Source organism: Cupressus sempervirens, chromosome 6 (assembly GCF_028749045.1).
Source record: "Cupressus sempervirens isolate cs-2001-9-10 chromosome 6, ASM2874904v1, whole genome shotgun sequence".
Taxonomy (NCBI): domain Eukaryota; kingdom Viridiplantae; phylum Streptophyta; class Pinopsida; order Cupressales; family Cupressaceae; genus Cupressus; species Cupressus sempervirens.
Genome location: NC_143123.1, coordinates 482376498 through 482382304, shown reverse-complemented (window position 1 = coordinate 482382304; position 5807 = coordinate 482376498).

The window sequence follows — 5807 nt, the reverse complement described above, 5'->3', positions numbered from 1 at the left end:
CGGGCACTTGCTCGCATTGTCAGAAAGTCTATCAGGAAACAAAATGCGAGGAAGCGAGTGCCAATAGAATTTCTAGCTCAGCAACTACTCTATCCACCTTGTGGCCCACAAGAAGGACATGGACCCACCTGCCATGCATCACAAAGGGGCTTTCCTGCAATGTTTAAATATCATGCATTTGGAGAATACGAGAAAGCACCCACCGTAGATCTGGGTAAGATCTGATGGTAGGGAAAGTTATAGGCCCGTAAAGCAATATATAAGGTTTTAATCATTTTATTTGGTATTTCTTAGGCATTAAAATAATATTTAAACATGGAATTAGCCATTGGGTGGGGGTTAAGCATTTGGATTTAAAATTTTGGTGGGAGGGCAAAATAGGTAATAGGTAGCACCATGGAGGGGGCTTGTATCTCATAGCTTGGTGACCAATGCCCAGTGGGTTTGAGTAAAGAAGTACTAAAAAGTGATAACTAAATAAAATATTGGGTGATAAAATGAAGATAATTAAAAAGGACATAGAGTGTGAGAGCCTTCCTTTGGGAAGTTGAGTTTACATGGTACTGAGCTTGGGCTTTCCAATGCCAAGCAACTCTCCATGTAGGAAGCCCATACGTAGTTATCCATTGAGTATCTGATTAGGACCCATAGTACTTGCATTGTCTCATGATCTTGGTTTTAGTTATCATTACTGTCTGGCATGAGTTTTAGCCATGAATGTTGTTTTATGTGTGTTTTTGGTTGGATCATTATCTCCATCAGCATGGCAGGAGTGGACCTATGGGTTCCACATGTTTGGGAGGCATAGTTACCTATACCACTACTGGAGACTAGTGTATAGAGATGGTCTATTATTCCAATGTGATCTGTGCTTGATGTTTTACTTGGCATATTTCAGATTCTAGAGTATGCTTCCTTGTGATTTATGCTTTTATTGGAATGGTTGGGTATCATAGTTAGATGATATTAGTTTATTTGACACATTCCAATATTGTGATGTTTAACATATATTTAAATGATGTGATTTATTTAGTTGGAATATCTACTACTTATATTGTTTTAGCATGATTAGATTTTCTTCTTCTTATGATGTTATTACATCATAGTAGTGATGCCCTCATAAGACAACTCTGAATATCTTGTTGGCAATTTGGGATGTTACACATGGGAGATGGCTAGGAGCTTTGATGTCTCATGATGCTATTACATTTGGGAGGAATTGTACATGAGTTTTTTTATGTTCATTTATTGTGATGTTACTTTCAGTACATTTCCTTTACTACTATGTTTTAGATGGTTAGATGTAGTTTCCATCTTGAAGTTATTGTGTTTGAATGTCTAAGTCTCAATTTGTGGATCTGGTACTCCCTAGTGTAGAGGAATTATTTTTCCTATCTTCTTGTCTTGTGTTTACCTTGCTTGTTGTTGCGAATCCTCATGTGAGATTTTACTCTCTCCTACACAAGACTTGGATTTTCCTCACACACAAGCTTTCACTTCCTCACATGTCCCATTTTAATTCCTCATGTGAACCTCAACATTAGTCTAGCGGTTTTGGGCTACTTGGCCAAGCAGTTCCTCATGTGAGAGTGTAGTTTCTTGTGTGACATGTTGTACTTCCTTGCGTGAAACTATCTATTGTGATTTCTCCCATGAAAAATAGGGGGCATCTTTGCTATTTTTTGGATAACACAATTTGGTATTTCGAGTACCATTTGGGATTTCTTGAATTACTAGGCTTTGATAGATTGAAGATTTTACTTTCTATTTTCATCCATGATTTTCATCCTTTAGTTTGAGTGTGTCAGTTGGTAGTGGCATTTAGAGATTCATTGGTAGTCAGGATTGTTGGTTAAGTCTTTTATTACAATCTTTATGATCCTTGCATGTTTATTTTAATGTGCATCTGTACTTGTTTTAAAAAAATCTTGGCTTTTATTTATCCTTATTCTAAGGATCTTTGGGTGTAGCATTACATGGATTGTAAGTTTTATGTTACTAATTTTGTGCTATAGAGACTGAGTTACTTAATGATTAGATCTGATGTATTTGAAGTGATTAAAAGTTTCAAATTGGTACATCTGGACCTGAGGACAACTAATTCATCCTCCTCTTAGTTATTCTAAAACATTCTAACAATTGGTAACAGAGCATTGGTTCTTGTAAAGAAAATTTTGAAGTTAATTTAAGATAAAGATCAAGATGTACAAAAATAAGTTGCTAAGGATGAATAAGGATAACTTCCTTAGATGACAAAGTTTGATGAAATTGTATCTAGTAGGAATTAGAGAAGGAGAAATACACTATGTGGAACATGTATACATAGAGATACCAAGACCTCTAATAACTCAACAAATGAAAGAGAAACAAAAACGCAATTGAAAAATGTTGGAGGTTGCATCAGCCCTAAGTTATACTAAGTTTGATTATATAAAGGAGTGCACTACTACCAAGAAAATGTGGGATACACTATAGACTATCTATGGAGGAGACACAAACTTTAAAGAGAAAAATTAGAAATCTTGAGAGGCAAGTTTGATGATATGAGAATGACATAAGGTGAAAGTATTTCTCAATATCGTGGATAAGTCAAAGAGGTGGTAAATTCTATAAGAGGATCTAATGGAAAGATTGATGATAAAACTATGATTACGAAGGTACTAAGAACCTTACTTCCTATTTATGCTATTAGATTTTCTGCAATACAAGAATTGAGATGTACTTCTAGTAACAATCCAACTTTGGAAGGATGAGTTGGAGGAATTACTACTTTTGAATTGTCAAATTTCAATAATTTTACTCCTACTACTATTGAATCAACTTTCAAATCTCAATTGGTTGTTAATAAGAAAGGAAAAGGAAATCACGTGAATAGTGGTGGTGATATCTCTGATGATGATCTTGATGAGCTTGAAGGATTAATGGCTAGGAGACTTCCAAGAGGAAGAGGAAAATTCAAAAGTGAACTTCTCATAATATGTTTTTCATGTAACAAAGTTAGACATATTGTTGCAAGGTATCTTGAAAGAGAGGACAAGGATGAAAGAAGGAAAAGTAAGTATAAAGGTAGAAGAGATGATATAGACAATAAAAGAAACAAGGATTACAAAGACTAAGGTAATAAAATCTTGTTATATTATTGAGGAAGAAACTGACAATAAGTCTAATAGTAATGATGAAGAAGTTGTCTATGTTGCTATGAAAGATGAGAAAAATGTATTAATTTCGTATGAGAGTAAAGGTGATAGATGGATAATTGATAGTGGATGCTCACATCACATGACCAATGATAAAAGAAAGTTTGAAACCTTAGAACAATATAAAGGTGGATGCATCAAGTTTGGTAATGATGCTCTATGTCTTGTGAAATGTAAAGGATTAATAAAATTGATTGATAAGATCAGATGTGACAATGCTTATTAAATTGAAGGACTTAACAATAATTTGTTGAGTGCTTCATAGTTGAACATTTCAAGATATAGAGTTGAATTCTATCACAAGAAGTAACTTATTCTATCTAGATTTATCTAATGAGACATGCTTGTTTGCACAATTTGATGATATATCATTATGTCATAAGAGGTTATGTCATGTGAAATTTTATAATTTGATAAGCATTAGTAAGATGAAAAGAGTAAAAGGATTACCAAGGTTGAAGAAACTTGATAATGTTATGTGTAAACAATGTTTGGTAAAATGACAAAGTCTAGTTTCAAGAGAAAGACCTACTCATTTAATGATATTTTGGAATTGGTTCATATTGACCTTTGTGGACCTATTAGAGTGAAAAGCTACTATGATGATAAATATTTCATTCTATTTGTTGATGACTACTCTAGGCTGATGATTGTGATGTTTCTAAAAGAAAAATATGATGCTTTTTAGTTATTTTAGTGGTATTTTCAAAGAGTGGAAAAGGAAACACGTAAAAGTTTGAAGTGCTTGAGATATGATAGAAGAGGTGAGTTTATCTCTAATGAATTCAACATATTCTATAATGATAGAGGAATCAAGTGACAATTATTAGCACCCAAGACCATTCTACAAAATGTAATATCTAAAAGAAGAGACATATCAATAATGGATTGTGCTAGAATACTATTGATGGAGAATAATGTATTGCATAAATATTGGAGAGAAGCTATAAGTAAAACAATTTATACTTTGAATAGAGTACAAGTCAAGAAAGGTACAAATGTTACACCCTTTGAGTTATCATATGGGTATGCACCTAATGTGAAATAATTTAAAGGTTTTGAAAGTAAACATTATATATTGAAAGGTAATAGAAATGGAAAATCGATACTAAAAGTGATGAAGGCATATTCCTAGGATGTTCCACTAAGAAAAAAACTTATAAGTGTTTGAATGCTAACACTACCAAAGTTGTGGAAAGTGCAAATGTGAGAGCTGATGAATATGCATAAAAGAATGAAGTTAAATGTAGAAAGGAACCTAAAGATTAAAACACATTTATATATGTCAATGAAAGTGTGCCTTGCACCTTATTTGAGCTAGAGAAAAAGCTGTCGAGCTACAATAAACTTTGAATGTCGAGTTACAATAGCAGGCTGCCAAGAAATAGATTATAGGTGCCAAGTGTCAATAGGATGATGCTGAGATATAAGAAGAGGCTTTCAAGAACCAGGAAGCTAGTGGCAAACAACCAAAAGAAGAAGTAAAGATACATGGACTACTTGAAGTAGATTTGCAAGATGAATTTGAGGAAGAAGAAAGAATAAAGGGGCCCACTATGGAAAAATATGTGAGAAGACATCATGTACATGAAAAAATCATTTGAAACAAAGAATCTAGAGTTATGACAAGGAAAAGAATGAGATGTGACACATGTTTACTATGTGAACTTGAACCCAAATCAATGAAGGATGATTTCACTAATGAATATTGGATTCAAGCAATGAATAAAGAGATTGAACAAATAAAGAAGAACAAAACTTGGTCACTAGTACCTAGACCAAAGGAAAATAATGTTATTGGAACTATGCTGGTATTTAGGAACAAGCAAAATGAGAAAGGAAAAGTCACAAGGGACAAAGCTAGATTGGTATGAAATGGATATGCACAATAAGAAGTTATTGACTATCGAGAAACATTTTCCCTAGTTGAAACATTGAAGGAGTTAGAACTCTACTTGCATATTCTACTTACAAAGGATTTAAAGTATGTCAAATTGATGTCAAATCTGAATTTCTGAATATAATACTAGAAGAAGAGGTTTACATTACACAACCATAAGGATTTGTTGATCTAAGCTAGAATAAAATGGCATGCAAACTACACAAAGCACTATATGGATTGAAGCAATCCCCAAGAGGATGATATGAAAATTTGCACAACTATTTGGTAAAGATTGGTTTTGCAAGGACAAATGACAACAATAATCTATTGTTGAAACTAAAGGTGGTAAAGAGATACTGTTAGCTATAATATTTGTGGATGATACCATATTTGGAGGACAAGATGCATTATGAAAATCATTTGCTAATGAGATTGAAAAGGAATTTGAAATGTCTATGTTTTAGGAAATCAAATTCTTTGTTGGTTTGCAAGTATATCAAATGATGAAAGGTGTCTACATTACACAAACCAAATATATCAAGGAAATACTAAAAAACTTTGGGATGGAAGATTCAAGACAAGTCAATACACGTATGCTTATTGGACATAAAATCTCTAAGAATGATGATTCTAATGATGTAAACTAGGCATTGTATAGATCAATGATTTGAAAGCTATAATATATTGTTCACAATAGACCAAATATTGCGTTAGTAGTTAGGATTATT